The sequence below is a fragment of the Chiloscyllium plagiosum genome, unplaced genomic scaffold, assembly GCF_037043375.1.
Source record: "Chiloscyllium plagiosum isolate Xiang-an unplaced genomic scaffold, Cpla_swu_hap1 HiC_scaffold_42, whole genome shotgun sequence".
Lineage (NCBI taxonomy): Eukaryota > Metazoa > Chordata > Chondrichthyes > Orectolobiformes > Hemiscylliidae > Chiloscyllium > Chiloscyllium plagiosum.
Genome location: NW_028270180.1, coordinates 72053720 through 72071645, shown reverse-complemented (window position 1 = coordinate 72071645; position 17926 = coordinate 72053720).

Here is a 17926-nt window from a genome sequence, read left to right as displayed (position 1 = left end):
ACACACACATACCACCCTCCTCCACCACTCTGTCTCCGGCAATTAAACAGATATATACAGAAACATAAAGACATATCTTCAGCACCACCCTGTATTCAGCCATTAAACATAGACAGAAACACACACGCACACGTACACACAAGCATTGACAACCAATTTGTTTCCTGTCATTAAGCAGATGTACACAGAAACACACACAACCCTCCACAACCACCCTGTCAACATTCATTAAACAGTTATATACAGAAACACACACTCACCAACCTCCAAAACCACCCTGTCTCCTGTCATTAAACAGATATACAGGAATAAAAGAATGACTAGGGTAGGAATAGGTCCAGTCAAGGATAGTAGTGGGAAGTTGCGTGTGGAGGCTGAAGAGGTTGGGGAGACACTGAATGAATACTTTTGTCAGTATTCACTCAGGAACAGGACATTATTGCCGATGTGAATACTGAGTCACAATTAAGTAGAATGAATGGCTTTGAGGTATGTAGGGAAGAGGTGTTGGAAATTCTGGAAAGGGTGAAGATAGATAAGTCCCCTGGGCCTGATGGCTTTTATCCGAGGATTCTCTGGGAAGCAAGGGAGGATATTGCAGAGCCATTGGCCTTGATTTTTTTTCCTCGTTGTCTACAGGAGTAGTGCCAGAAGACTGGAGGGTAGCAAATGTGGTTCCCTTGTTCAAGAAGGGGAGTAGGGATAACCATAGTAACTATAGGCCGGTGAGTCTCACTTCTGTTGTGGGCAAAGTCTTAGAGAGAATTGTAAGGGATAGGATTTATGAACATCTGGATAGGAATAATGTGATCAAGGATAGTCAGCATGGTTTTGTGAAGGGCAGATCGTGCCTCACAAACCTTATTGAATTCTTTGAGAAGGTGACTAAGGAGGTGGACGAGGGGAAAGCGGTAGATGTAGTGTATATGGATTTTAGTAAGGCGTTTGATAAGGTTCCCCATGGTAGGCTACTTCAAAAAATACGGAGGTATGGCATTGAGGGTGAGTTGGAGGTTTGGATTAGGAATTGGCTGGCTGGAAGAAGACAGAGGGTAGTAGTTGATGGTAAAGGTTCATCTTGGAGTGCCGTTACTAGCGGTGTTCCGCAAGGATCTGTTTTGGGACCATTGTTGTTTGTCATTTTTATAAATGACCTGGAGGAGGGGCTAGAAGGTTGGGTGAGCCAGTTTGCGGATGATACGAAAGTCGGAGGAGTTGTTGACAGTGAGGAAGGATGTGGCAGGTTACAGAGGGATATAGATAAGCTGCAGAACTGGGCAGAAAGGTGGAAAATGGAGTTCAATGTAGCTAAGTGTGAGGTGATTCACTTTGGTAAGAGTAACAAAAAGATGGGGTACTGGGCTAATGGTCGGATACTTGGTAGTGTGGATGAGCAGATGGATCTTGGTATCCATGTACACAGATCTTTGAAATTTGCCACCCTGGTAAATAGTGCGGTGAAGAAGGCATATGGCATACTGGCTTTTATTGGTAGAGGAATTGAGTTCCGGAGTCCTGAGATCATGTTGCAGTTGTATAAGACTCTGGTGCGGCCACACCTGGAGTATTGTGTGCAGTTTTGGTCGCCATACTGTAGGAAGGATGTGGAGGCACTGGAACGGGTGCAGAGGAGGTTTACCAGGATGTTGCCTGGTATGGCAGGAAGATAGTATGAGGAAAGGCTGAGGCACTTGGGGTTGTTTTCATTGGAGAAAAGAAGGTTTAGGGTGACTTGATAGAGGTGTACAAGATGATTAGGGGTTTAGATAGGGTCGACCGTGAGAACCTTTTTCCACGTATGGAGTCAGATATTACGAGGGGGCATAGCTTTAAATTAAGGGGGGGGGGGGGGTAGGTATAGGACAGATGTTAGGGGTAGGTTCTTTACTCAGCGAGTCGTCAGTTCATGGAATGCCCTGCCAGTAGCAGTGGTGGACTCTGCCTCTTTATGGGCATTTAAGCGGACATTGGATAGGCATATGGAGGATAGTGGGCTAGTGTAGGTTAGGTGGGCTTGGATCGGCACAACATCGAGGGCCAAAGGGCCTGTACTGCGCTGTATTCTTCTATGTTCTATGTTCTATATACACAAACATACACACACACACACCACCACTACCACCCCCTCGCCTATCATTAAACAGATATACGCAGAAACACACACACACCACCCTCCACCACAACCCTGTCTCCTGCCATTAAACAGATATACATAGAAATACACAAACACATAACCGTGCACCACCACATTATTTTCTGCCATTTAGCAGATATGCACAGATACACACGCACAACCATCAACTGCCACCATGTCTCCTGCCATGAAACAGATATAATCAGAAACAAACACATACCACCCTCCACCACCAACCTGCCTCCTGCAATTAAACATGTATACCCAGAAACACATACAGAGAGTTCACTCCCCCACCAGCCCGTTTGCTGCCATAAATCAATTATACACAGAAATACACACACACACAAACCTCCACTACCATCCTGTCTCCTGCCATTAAACAGGGATATACAGAAACACACACACAACACTACACCACCAACCTGTTTTCTGCCATTGATCAGATGTACACAGAAACACACACAACCCTCCACTACCACCCTGTCTCCTGCAATTCAATAGATATATACAGAAACGCACACACGCAATCCTCCACTACCACCCTGCCTCCTGCAATTCAACAGATATATACAGAAACGCACACATGCAACCCTCCACTACCACCCTGCCACCCGCCATTAAACATATATGCAGAAACAAACACACACAACCCTCCACCACCACCTTATTTCCTGCTGTTAAGTAGATATACACACAAACACGCACTCTACACTTCACCACTACCTTGTCTCCTGTCACTAAACAGATATACACAGAAAAACACACACACAATCCTCGACAACCACCCTGTCTGCTGACATTAAACAGATATACACACAAACACACGCACATCCCTCCACCACTACCCTGTTCTGCTGCCATTGAGCAGATATACACAGAAATACACATACACAACCCTCGACCACCACCATGTTTCCTGCCCTGAAACAGATATACACAGAAACACACACACATGCAGAACCCTCTACCACCACCCTGTTTGCTGCCGTTAGTCAGATATGCACATAAATACACACACAACCCTCCCCAATCACACACTCTCTGGTGATTAAACAGATATAAACAGAAACACACACACACATCTCGACACCAACACTCTGTCTCCTGCCATTTATCAGACATACACAGAAACACATGCACACGCACGCATGCACATACACGCGCACACACAACCCTTGAACAGCAAATTGTTTCCTGTCATTAAGCAATTAAACAGATATTTACAGAAACATACAGACAACCTTCCACCACCACCCAGCCTCCCGTCATTAAACAGATATACACAGAAACACGCACACCCATTCCTCCAAAACCACACTGTCTCCTGCAATTTAACATTTATACACACAAACACACACACACACCACCCTCCACCACCACCCTCTCTCCTGTCATTAAACAGATATACACAAACACACACACACACCACCACGAACACCCCCTCGCCTATCATTAAACAGATATACGCAGAAGCACACGCACACACACCACCCTCCACCACAACCCTGTCTCCTGCCATTAAACAGATATACGTTGAAATACACACACAACAGTACACCACCACATTGTTTTCTGCCATTAAGCAGATATACACAGAAACACACGCACAACCATCAACCGCCGTTATGTTTCCTGCCATGTAACAGATATAATCAGAAACAAACATATACCATCCTGCACCACCAACCTGTCTCCTGCAATTAAACAGGTATACACAGAAACACACACACAGAGAACCCTCCCCCACCACCATGTTTGCTGCCATAAATCAATTATACACAGAAACACACACACACAAACCTCCACTACCATCCTGTCTCCTGCCATTAAACAGGTATACACAGAAACACACACACACACACCACTACACAAGCAAGTTGTTTTCTGCCAATGATCAGATGGACACAGAAGCACACACACAACCCTCCGCAGCCACCCTGTCTCCTGCAATTCAACAGTTATGTACAGAAACACTCAACCCTCCACTACCACCCTGTCTCCTGCAATTCAACAGATATATACAGAAACACTCACACACACAACCCCCCACTACCTCCCTGTCAGCAGCCATTAAACAGATATATGCAGAAACAAACACACACAGTCCTCCACCACCACCACCTTATTTCCTGCCATTAAGTAGATATACAGACAAACACGCTCTCTACACTTCACCACCACCATTTCTCCTGCCACTAAACAGATAAACACAGAAAAACACATACAATCCTCGACCGCCACCCTGCCTGCTGACATTAAACAGATATACACACAAACACACACATGTCCGTCCACCACCACCCTATTCTGCTGCCATTTAGCAGATATACACAGAAGTAAACACACACAACCCTCGACCACCATCATGCCTCCTGCCCTGAAACAGATATACACAGAAACACACACATATACGGAACCCTTCACCACCACCCTGTTTGCTGCCATTAATCAGATATATACATAAACACACACACACAACCCTCCACCATCACACTCCCGTGATTAAACAGATATAAACAGAAACACAAATTCATCTCGACACCATCACCCTGTCTCCTGCCATTAAACAGACATGCACAGAAACACACACACACAACCCTCCACCACAATCCTTTCCCCTGCGATTGAACAGATATACATAGAAATGCACACACAACCGTTAACCACCACATTGTTTTCTGCCATGAAACGGATATGCACAGAAACGCACACACACACAAACACACACAAAACCCCCGATCAACATCTTGTTGCCTGCCATTAAGCAGACATACACAGAAACACACGCACAACCCTCAAGCACCAGCACATCTCCTGCCATGAAACAGATATACTCAGAAGCACACATACAACCTTCTATGAACACCCTGTCTACTGACCTTAAACAGATATACACAGAAACATACACAACCCTCCACCACCACCCTGTCACCTGCCACTAAGCATACAGACACAGAAACACAGACAGTCTACGCTCCAAAACCACCGTGTCTCCTGCCATTGAATAGAGATACGCAGAAACACACACAACCTTCCATGACCATCCTGTCTCCTGCCATTGAACAGGTATACAGAGAAACACACACACATCATGTCTTCTGCCATTAAGCACATATACGCAGAAACACACACACAACCCTCCACCACCAACACGCCACCTGCCAGAAAACAGTTATACACAGAAACACACACACAGCACCCTCCACCATCACCCTATCTCTAGCCCTTAAATAGATATGCACATTAACGCACACAACCCAATATGACCACCCTGCCTTCTGACATTAAACAGGTAGACACCGAAACCAACACACAACCCTCCAACACCACCCTGTCTCTTGCCTTTAAGCAGATATACACACAAACACACACACATCCCTCAACCACTACCCTGTTTCCTGCCGTTAATCAGATATACACAGAAACACACACACACAGCCCTCCACAACCACTCTGTCTCCAGCCCTTAAACAGATATACACAGAAGCACACACACACCCCTCCACGACCACCCTGTCTCCTGCCATTAAACGGATATACACAGAAACACACACATCCCTCGACCACCACCGTGTTTCCTGATGTTAATCAGATATACACAGAAACACGCACACACACAAACCTCCACGACCACCCTGCCTCCTGCCATTAAATAGATATACACGGAAACAAACGCACAACCCTCCACCACCAGTCTGTCTCCTGTTATTAAGCAGATATATACAGAAAAAACACACACAACCCTGCACCACCACCTACCACCTACCATTAAACAGATATACACAGAAAATAAAACACACACAAACACCGCCCTGTTTCCTGCAATTAATCGATTTTACACAGAAACACACAGACACAATTCCCCCACCAACACTCTGTCTCCTGACATTAAACAGATATACACAGAAACACACACATACACCTCCACCACCACCCTGTCTCCTACCAGTGAGCACATAGACACAGAAACACAGACAACCTACCCTCTACCATCACCCTGTATCCTGCCATGAAAAAGATATATGCAGAAACTCACATACACACATACACACACAAGCACACAGACACACACACAAGCACACACAAAACTCCATGAACACCCTACCTTCTGCCATTGGACAGATATACACAAAAACACGCAAACACCAAACTGGCTCGTGCCAGTAAGGACCTATACACGGAAACACATACACACACACATACACACACACTCACTCGCACAAATCTCCTTGACCACCCTGTCTCCTGTCATCAAACAGTTATACACGGAAATACACACATACACAACCTTTCACAAAATTTACAGCTGAGGGAACAGCAGTTACGATGCGATTAAGCAAGATTTAGGAATTATAGAATGGGAAGGAACCTGCAGGGAATGGGCACATTAGAAATGTGGAACTTATTCAAGGAAAAGTTCCTGAGTGTCTTAGATAAATATGTACCTTTCAGGCAGGGAGGAAGCTGTAGAGCGCGGGAGCCGTGGTTTACGAAGGAAGTGGAATCTCTGGTCAAGAGGAAGAGGGAGGCTTATGTTAGGATGAGATGTGAACGCTCAGTTAGGGCACTTGAGGGTTACAAGGGAGCCAGGAAAGACCTAAAGAGAGAGCTCAGAAGGGCCAGGAGGAGACATGAGAAGTTGTTGGTCGATAGGATCAGGGTAAACCATAAGGCTTTCTATAGGTATTTAAGAGAATAAAAGAATGACAAGAGTAAGATTAGGGCCAATCAAGGATATTAATGGGAAATTGTGTGAGGAGTCGGAGGAGACAGAGGAAGCACTAAATGAATATTTTTCGACAGTATTCACTCTAAAAAACGACAATTTGTCGCAGAGATTAATGAGGTACAGGCTACTAGACTAGGTGGGATTGAGGTTCACAAGGAAGAGGTATTAGAAATCCTGAAGAGTGTGAAAATAGATAAATCCACTGGGTCGGATGGTATTTAGCCTGGGATCCTCTGGGAAGCCAGGGAGGAGGTTACCGAGCCTTTGGCCTTGATCATTAAATCGTCATTGTCCACAGGAGTAATGCCAGAAGACTACAGGAATAGCAAATGTGGTTCCCCTGTTCAAGCAGGGGAGAAGAGACAACCCTGGTAATCAGTGAGCCTTACTTCAGTTGTTGGTAAAGTGTTGGAAAAGGTTATAAGAGATAGGATTTATAATCATCTAGCAAATAATAATTTGATAATGGATAGTCAGCACGGTTTTGTGAAGGTTATGTCATGCCTCACAAACCGTATTAAGTTATTTGAGAAGGTGACCAAACAGGTAGATGAGAGTAAACCAGTTGATGTGGTGTATATGGATTTCAGCAACGCATTTGATAATGTTCCCCACAGTAGGCTATTGTTCAAAATGCGGAGGAATGGGGTTGTGGGAGACATAGCAGTTTGGATCGGTAATTGGCTTGCTGAAAGAAGACAGAGGGTGGTGGTTGATGGGAAATTTTCATCCTGGAGTCCAGTTACTCGTAATGTACCGCAAGGGTTAGGTCCACTGCTGTTCATCATTTTTATAAACGACCTGGATGATGGAGTAGAAGGGTGGGTTAGTAAATTTGCAGACAACACTAAGGTCGGTGGAGTTGTGGATAGAGACGAAAGATGTTGTAGGTTACAGAGATATAGATAAGCTGCAGAGCTGGGCTGAGAGGTGGAAAATGGAGTTTAATGTGGACAAATGTGAGGTGATGCACTTTGGTCGGAGGAACAGGAATTCAAAGTACTGGGCTTATGATATCATTCTTGGTAGTGTAGATGTGCAGAGAGATCTCGGTGTCCAGGTACACAGATCCATGAAAGTTGCCACCCAGGTTGACTGTGTTGTTAAGAAGGCAGTAATAGAGGGATCGAGTTCTGGAACTATGAGGTTATGCTACATCTGTAGAAAACTCTGGTGCGGCCGCACTTGGAGTATTGTGTACAGTTCTGGTCACTATTATAAGAAGTATGTGAAAGCTTTGGAAAGGGTGCAGAAGAGATTTACTAGGATCTTGCCTGGGAGAGAAGGTCTTCTGAGGAATGTCTGAGGGACTTGAGGCTGTTTTCGTTGGAGAGAAGAAGTTTGAGAGGTGACTCAATAGAGATATATAAGATAATCAGAGGGTTAGATAGGGTGGACAGGGAGAGCCTTTTTCCAAGTATGGTGACGGCGAGCACGAGGGGGCATAGCTTTAAATTGAGAGGTGACAGATATAGGACAGATGTCAGAGGTAGTTTCTTTAATCAGAGAGTAGTAAGGGTATGGAATGCTTTGCCTGCAACGGTTGTAGATTCGCCAACTTTAAGGACATTTAAGTCGTCATTGGACAAGCATATGGACGTACATGGAATAGTGTAGGTTAGATAGGCTTCAGATTGGTATGACAGGTCGATGCAACATTGAGGGCCGAAGGGCCTGTACTGCGCTGTAATGATCTATGTTCTATGTTCTATAAACACCCTTGCCTACTGACCTTAAACGGATATATGCAAAAACGCACATGCATACACACCCCTCCACCACCATCCTGTCTCCTGCCAGTAAGCACATAGATACAGGAATACAGGCACTATACTCTCCACCACCACCTGTCTCCTGCTTTTAAGCAGGTATATGCACAAACACACACACATACAGATCCCTAGACCACCACCCCGTTTCCTGCCGTTTATCAGATATACACAGAAACACACACGCACAACCCTCCACCACCACATTCTCTCCTGCCCTTAAAACAGATATACACAGAAACGCGCACACATCCCTCTACCATCACCCTGTCTCCTGCCCTTAGAGAGATATACAGAGAAACAGGGTGGCAATACAGAACGCTCCACCACCACCCTGTTTCCTGCAATTAATCAGATATACACAGAAACAGACACACACAACCCTCCACCACCACAAGTCTGTCTCCTGTCATTAAGCAGATACTTACAGAAAAACATACACATCCCTGCACCACCACCCTAACACCAGCATTAAACAGACAGACACAGAAAAAAATACACACAGAGAACCCTCCACCAACACTCTGTCTCCTGGCATTAAACAGATATACACAGATACACACACACAGAAACCTCCACCACCAACGTGTCTCCTACCAATAAGCACCTGGACACAGAAACACAGACATCTACCCTCCATCACCACCCTGTCTCCTGCCATTAAAAGGATATATGCAGAAACACCCACATGCACAACACTCCATGAACACACTGACTCCTGCCATTGGACAGATATACACAATAACATACACGCACCAAACTGTCTCGTGCCATTATGTACATATACACAGAAACACACACGCACACTCACTCAAACCTCCCTGAGCACCCTGTCCCCTGTCATCAAACAGTTATACACGGAAAAATACACACACAAACTTCCACGAACACCCTGCCTTCTGCCCTTTAACAGATGCACACAAAACGCACATGCAAACACAATCCTCCACCACCACCCTAAACAGATATACGCAGAAGCACACACACAAGCACAACATTCCATGAACAACGTGCCTCCTGCCATTGAGCAGATATATGCAGGAACACACACACAACTCTCCATGACCACCCTGTCTGCTGCCACTGAACAGATATACACAGAAACACACACACCACCACCCTGTCTCCAGCCCTTAAATGGACATACACAGAATCACACGCACACCCCTCCAAGACAACCCTATCTCCTGCCATGAAACAGATATACACAGAAACACACACACACACACAACCCTTCACCACCGCCCTGTTATCGTTCCATTGAGCAGATATACACAGAAATACACACACACAACCTTCGACCACCACCAGTCTGTCTCCTGTCATTAAGCAGATATATACAGAAAAACGCCCACAACCCTGCACCACCCCCTATCACCGACCATTAATCAGACATAAACAGACAACCCTCCATCAACACTCTGTTTCCAGGTATTAAACAGATATACACAGAATTGGCTGGCTGACAGAAGGCAGAGAGTGGCTGTAGATGGAAATTATTCTGCCTAGACAACAGTGTTGAGTGGGGTCTCCCAGGGCTCTGTACTTGAGGCTCTGCTCTTTGTAGTTTTTATAAATGACTTGGATGAGGAGGTTGAGGGGAGGGTTAGTAAATTTGCAGAGAACACAACGTTTGGAGGTGTCGGCTATAGTATAAAGGGCTACTGCAGACCGCAGCGCGACATAGACAGAATGCAGAGCTGGGCTGAGAAATGGTAGATTGAGTTCAACCTGGATAAATGCGAAGTGATGCATGTTGGAAGGTGGAACTCGAATGCTGAATATAGGTGGGATTAAAGACAGGATTCTTGGCAGTGTGGAGGAACAGAGGGTTTTGGATGTGCAAGTACATAGATCCCTCAAAGTTGCCATACAAGTGGATAAGGTTGTTAAGAAAGTCTATGGTGTTTTAGCTTTCATTAACAGGGGATAGAGTTTAAGAGCCGTGAGGTTTTGCTGCAGCTCTACAAGTCCCTGGTGAGGCAATACTTGAATTATTGTGTCCAGTTCTGGTCGCCCTACTATAGGAAAGATACAGAGGCTTGGGAGAGGGTGCAAAGAAGGTTTACCAGGATGCTGCTTGGACTGGAGGGCTTGCCTTATGAAAAAAAGGTTGAATAGGCTCGGACCTCTCTCTGGAGAGAAGGAGGAAGAGAAGAGACCTGATAGAGGTGTACAGAATAATGAGTGGAATAGATAGAGTCAATAGCTAGATAATTTTCCCCAGGGCAAGATTGACTGGTATGAGAACTCATAGTTTGAAGATATTAGGAGGAAGGTATAAAGGAGATGTCAGAAGTAGTTTTTTTTTAACACAGAGAGCTGTGAATGTATGGAATGCGTTACCAGAGGTAGTGGTGGAAGCAGAGTTATTGAGGACATTTAAGCGACTTCAGGCTTGCACATGGATAGCAGTGAATTGAGGGGTATGTAGGTTGTTACTATATTTTACATTAGGATTAAATCTCGGCACAACATAATGGATGAAAGGGCCTGTTCTGTGCTGTACTTTCTATGTTCTATGTTCTCTGACAAGGGTGAGTCGACCTCTGACCATCTAATGCCAACTGCAAAAGATGTTTAAAGACTTCATTGAGTTGCAAAGGTGTCAGCACTATAATTATGTTTTGGTCATTGTTGATTTTCTTTTCCTTGATGGGTTGAAGCTTACCACACTTCCAACGCTACTGCTAAAACTGTTGTAAATATTTTACTCAAGGAGATTATTACCTGCTGTGTTATTTGATTTTGTCTACCTTCTGACAATGCCCCTCCCCCACCCCCATTTTATTGGAGATATTAATGAGGAATTATGCTGTCATTTTGGGATCCACCACCAACTTCATTGTGCTTATTGCCCACAGGCTGCAGGGCTCGTGGAGCATGGTCACCAGAGTCTGAAAAGTAAACTTACCAAATGGACTTCTGATACAGGTCTTTCCTGGGTTAGGGTGGTGCCGCTGGTATTGTTCCACCTACAATAAACTCCTGTGGGGAAAACTCGCTTGGGTTTTTCGAGCGCTCTCACTCTGTATGATCTGAATGATAAAGTGCACTGTATCTGATCCGCAGGACACACTGCAGAAATTATCCCATCCCAGCGGACTGAGCTGCCTCCATTGATAGAGCTGTCTCCATTGGTAGAGTGTCACACAGTAACAGCGAAAATCTTTTGATGTCATCCTCAAAGGTACTTGCTACAAAAAAGCTGAAGACTGCGGGAAACTGCTGTGGCCAGCGCTAACACAGAGGCCCCAGCGGGAGCCTGGTGGGCCCATAAACGAGAAATCAATGGATAAAAACATTCTTCTTTTTAGAAGAATCCGATTAAGACCATCATCTTAACACTTCCTGGGGAGAAAATGGATGTGGGAGAGCGGACAGACTCAATTGGTTCCAGCATTTACAACCTTGGTCCGTGTGACAACAAAAGCAGAAACCTGGAACTGTTTATCTTGCTTCTGAAAAACAGGTTAATAAATTTTGAAGATCATAGATATTTCTTCCTGGTGTTCATGAAATGATCAAGAGCAGAGTACGTTTCCCTGAGTATGGTCTGACTTCTGGGTTATGGATTGTGATATTCTGTTCACATGATCTGAACACATACAAAGAAATGGCTCAGTGACAAGATCTGCTGAATCGGATTCCGTGAAGAAGAGAAGCCGATGTAATGAAAAGAGCCATAAGAGTGGGAATGTAGCAAATTATTTTCCAGACTCGATGAGGGTGCATAGTGCTGTTTCCAGGAGTCAATATCTGTACAAGTAGACTGAAACAGCGTTGGGTGTTATTGTACTGCATCTTTTGTATAATGGTGCAAAAGCACGGAACTTTTGTATAGAGGGGATAACTTCAAAATCCTCAATGAGGCAAAACACACAAATGAGGTAAACACCAAAGTAACCACACAATTTGGTGTTACATCATGAGGTAAACTTCCCTGCTCAAATTTCGCTCAAAATCGCTCTCTGTCTAATTCCTAAGACTGATATTAGAACAGTGATTGGTATGTCAATAAAAACTGCTCTGGTCTCACAACTTCAGCATTTCATACCCACCCCTTATGTATGTCTGGCAATAGTAATTGATCCCTCACTGTGTTACTTCAGCACACGTAGAGAAGAAAAAACTATAAGAACAACAGTCAAGTATGTGACTGGGATTTGACCCGATTCTGTTGCAACCAATCCATTCAGCTGTAATTGAAATTGCTTCCACCTTTCCTGTGTCAGTAATAAGATTACACAGCTTAGTGGTGACTTTTCATGCGTTGAATTGGACCCAGCATCCTTTCTCAGATTGAAATTTACAGGGATATAAAGACATGATGAAAGACACGGGCAATATTTACTGGACTATAAAGACGTTAGGAATGACCCGCCTCTGATACCATGTCGTTGGAAACTAAGGAAATGATGTTTCCTTGGAGATAAAGCCACTAGAAACGAAAAGAGGCATTTAAATGGGATAATGGCATAGATAAAGAATAATGCAGGAGAAATCAAGAAAGACTTATTTGTGTCCGAATAGAGGTTATCCAGCTGATGTGAAGATTTTAAGAGTAAATATGAGGGACATTTCCTCGTTTAGGTGAATGGAAACTAGAATTTAGAACGTCAAACCCAGTGGGGCACGATAAATAAGTTTGGATTAGGCATTTTATATTCTGAGAGTTATTGAAATCGAAGATGAATTTTCAGAAATAAAAACATTTTAGGAGTTGATTCCAGAATATTCGAAAAGCGCGAGCAGACACACAAGGAGTGAATTAAACAGCGACAGTGATTCTGGGCTGCCTAAATGGTGAGGCAAAAGGGAAACACTCTGGAAGTGGTTAACATTCATAGGAAAGAAATTGCATAACACCTGCAATTGAAAATGTTAAGTGTAAGAAGAGCTAATGGAGTTGGAAGGTGCAGCAGCTCATTCTACATGAAATATTATACAATGTAAATGCACTGATCTGTTTGGGTTAGCTCTGCATTGAATGGAAGCCGGTTAGCTCAGTTCGCTGACGAACTGGTTTATGAGAAAAGTGAGACCAACAGCGTGGGATTAATTCTCTCACTGTCTACCCGCCGTTTGATATGATCATGGCTGACCAAACACGTCAATGTCTTTGCCCAGCTCATCCACAACAACCCGTCGTACAATGGGATAAAGACATTTAAGCAATCGAAAATTTCTGTTCATACAGGTAACATGAAACATATTGCATTCATCAATAATCTTCACCATTCCTACATCCAAGAACGTGTTGCACAGTGGGTTTCTGCACGACATTTGCTGGTTTTACGGATGAGCATCTGATTCAGGTCTGATTATGTTTCAAACGATATGATTCCGTACAAACTCACAACCAAGAAGGTAATGAATTTCCTCTGGTCAGTAGCAGGGATGAGAACTCCAAACGACAGGAATTGGCGATGATTCAGCACAACACTCAATGATTCAGCTGAAAACTGAACTAAACTCCAATTCTAGTGCAGTTCAAACACACAAACATTGAAAGCAAAGTTACCAAATTTGTAGAAATCTAACAAGCTTTTCATTGCGCCACAGAGCTGCACTCGCCACAATTTTACTGCGCCCAAAGTTGCGGTGAAAATGTCGACTATCACCAGGTGATGCGGAGAGTTTTTCAAGGAGTAGATCTTTTATTTGCAAACAAAAACAGTGACATTCAGAAAGTAAATTTTTGACTCGCCCGGACATGAGGATCCATGGCATAGATTCATAGAGTCATTGAGATATGCAGCATGGAAACAGACACTGCTGTCCAACTTGTCCATGCCGACCAGATATCCCAACCCAATCTTGTCCCACCTGCAAGCACCCGGCCCATATCCCTCCAAACCCTTCCTATCGACATGCCTCTCAAATGTTGCAATTGTACGAGCCTACACCACATCGTCTGGCAGCTCATTCCATTCACGTACCACCCTCTGTGTGAAAAAGTTGCCCCTTAGGTTTCTTTCATATCTTACCCCTCTCACACTCAACCTATGCCCTCTATTTCTGGACTCCCCGACCCCAGGGAAAATATTTTGTCGATTTATCCTTTCCATGCTCCTCATAATTTTGTAAACCTCTATAAGGTCACCCCTCAGCTTCCAAAGCTCCAGGGAAAACAGCCCCAGCCTGTTCAGCTTCTCCTTATAGCTCAAATTCTCCAGCCCTGACAACATCCGTGTAAATCTTTCTGAACCCTTACAAGTTTCACAACATCTTTCCGATCGGAAGGACACCAAAACTGCACGCAATATTGCAACAGTGGCCTAACCAATTTCCTGCACAGCCGCAACATGACCTCCCAACTCCTGCACTCAACACTCTGACCAAAAAAGGAAAGCAGACCAGATGCCTTCTTCACTATCCTATCTACCTGCGACTCCACTTTCAAGGAGATATGAACCTCCACTCCAAGGTCTCTTTTTTCAGCAACACACCCTAGGGTCTTACCATTAAGCATATAAGTCCTGTTAAGATTTGCTTTCCAAAAATTGAACACCTCACATGTATCTGAATTAAACTCCATCACTTCATACCTTTTGTTTAATCATGTCTTGTTAGCTTATCAGAATGCCAACTGTGTTAGTCAGAATTACCTCACACCAGCTATACAATAAACCAATGGTGCTAATTCTCAATATCGTTCTACTTCTACCACTATGGTTTTTACTAATTCTACTTAATATTATTCTACTGTCATTATAAAGTATTCTACTGCTACCTGTGCTCAATGAACCTCCATCCCCGACTAACCTGTCATGATTAGATATTTAGCTACCCCATCTATCACAATGTTTTCCTGTCCCAAACTGACTCTATTAACTACTAATTAGATATTTAATGTCATATCCTGCTACTAATGTCTCAAGCAGGCTGACTCTACTATCAATTAATTATTTAAAGTCATGTCCTAAGTATGTACTGTCACGATGTTTCCCAAACTGCCATGATGATATTTAGTAGGCGAGGCTGACTTTACTCATTGTTATTATCTCAGCCTGCCATAGCAACCGTTCAGCCTCAGTCTGATTCTGCTAATTGGTGTAGGAGCATTCCACTATTCTTATCCCATCCTGCCTCAGCGGCCCCATCCTGCCCCACTGATCCTTTGATGAATGTAGCATTCCGCAGACCCCTTGTAACAGATTGCCAGTAGTTTCCATGCCTTTAACCTTCCCATGCTTTCATGCTCTGTATTTTCTGTGTAGTGTTGGGATCTTTCATCAGACATCTGTTTATCTTCACCCCACTTTCCAGTACCTGGTCCTTATCCATGTGTGCTCTCGCTTCTCAAGTATTCGGCTCAATACTCCTGAATTATTTTGATGACTCATAGCTTTACCACACGTTCAAACAGTGAGTTCCAATTATACAACACTCTCAGAGTGAAAACGTTCTTCCTATATCTGAAAGTCCTCTCCCTTGCGTTTAATGGAGATCCCTGGTTGTTAACCCTTCCCATAAGAAGTTCATTCCTATCACACATACCGATCCCCTTAATGTGCTCCTTAATTACTTCCTCACTCAGCCTTCTCCGCTCCCAGATAAAGAGCGTGAGCTGAGCTCGTCTATCTTCGCCATGGCGATAGTGTCGTGCTGGAAAAGTACAGCAGGTCAGGCAGAATCCATGGAGAGGGAGAATCGATGTTTCTGGCATAAATCTTTCATCAGGAATGAGGCTTGTGGGTGGGGACTGAGAGATAATTGGGAGGGGGTTGGGGTTGGGTGCAAGGTCGCTGGGAAAGCAAATGGTGGATGGAGGCGGGGAGAAGGTGATAAGTCAGAGGGGGAGAGATGAATAGGTCCGGAGTGTGGTGCTGAGTTGGATGTTTCAGACTGTGATAATGTGAGTGGAGGGGAAATGAGGAAGCCACTGAAATCCACATTTATCCAGTGTGGTTGCAGGGTCCCAAGGCAGATTATGAGGCGTTCATCTTCCAGGCGTCAGATGGTAACGGTTTGGTGATGGCTTATGCCCGAAACGTCGATTGTCCTGCTCTGCAATTCACATGACAGGGGAGATGTGAAAACCAAAGACTAAAAGAAGGACAAAACTTATAGATTCAGAGTTAATGGAATTCGACACAGTGCGGGCAGAAACCATTTGGCCAGTTGAGTCTGCTCTGTGCCGTGGAAGAGATTCATACTCCCCCACTCTATCTTTCTAAACCCGCATTTATGATCCACCTACAAAAATAGAAATTACTCCAAAAGCTCAGCGAAATCAGGCAGCATCAGTGGAGAGAAATCAGGGTTAACATTGCGAATTAAAATCAGTTCCGAGGAAGTGTCTGTTGACCCGAAATGGTCATTCTGTTTTCCCCGAGCTGCAATTCTGACTTTTGTCTCTTATTTACAGCACTTACAGTCCATTCAGATTTTGTTTGCCATTTACCTGAATTGCACACCTTTGCAATGTGGGAAGGAATCGGAGCAGCCAGAGGAAACTCACACGGGAGAGAGAGAGAGGAGTGTGCAAATTCCACACAGTCAGTCAAATAAGTCATGAATTGAAGGCGGGTTTCTGGGGCTGAAAGGCGCAGTTCTACCCACTGAGCCCTCCCAATATGCAAGCGCCTGTCCTGGAAGCGAATTGAACCCGACCTCACGCAGTGACAGGCGGTGGTACTACCCAGGAATTCTATGCAAAAAGAAGCCTACTTGTTAATACTGGAAATTAACATTCGCTCAACTATCCGAACACCTTTTTTAAATTACTTGGCCTATAGCCTTGTATGTCTTGGCATCACAAATTCATATCTGAAAACTTCTGAAAGTTCTGAGGATTTCTGCCTCTGCAACCTTTGCATGCACTGAGTTCCAGATTTCAACCAACCGCTGTTTCAAAACATTTGTCTGCACATTCACTCAAACCTTTCCTCTTCTATCCTAAAATCTATGCCACCCTGCCCCTCCCCCCGTGATCGATCTCACCATCAAAGAGAAACATTGATTTCAGTGTACACCATCCATATTCCTGATTATTTTATACATTTCAATCATGTTTCCTCTCAATCTCTTCGACACTAAGAAAAACGCCTCCAGTCTGCCCAATTCCTCTTCATAACTGAAACTCTTCTACCCAGACAATATCCTGGTAAATCTCTCCTGCATCATTTCCAGTGCTATCATATCCATGCTATCATGCGAATTGCAGAACTGCACACAATAGACTAGATAGAGCTAAATGAGCAAGTGAAATAAATGATGTAGAAGTCCACAGACAGAAATATTTTCGAATACATTTTCTTTTTCTCAGTGCTGCCCTGTGTCCTT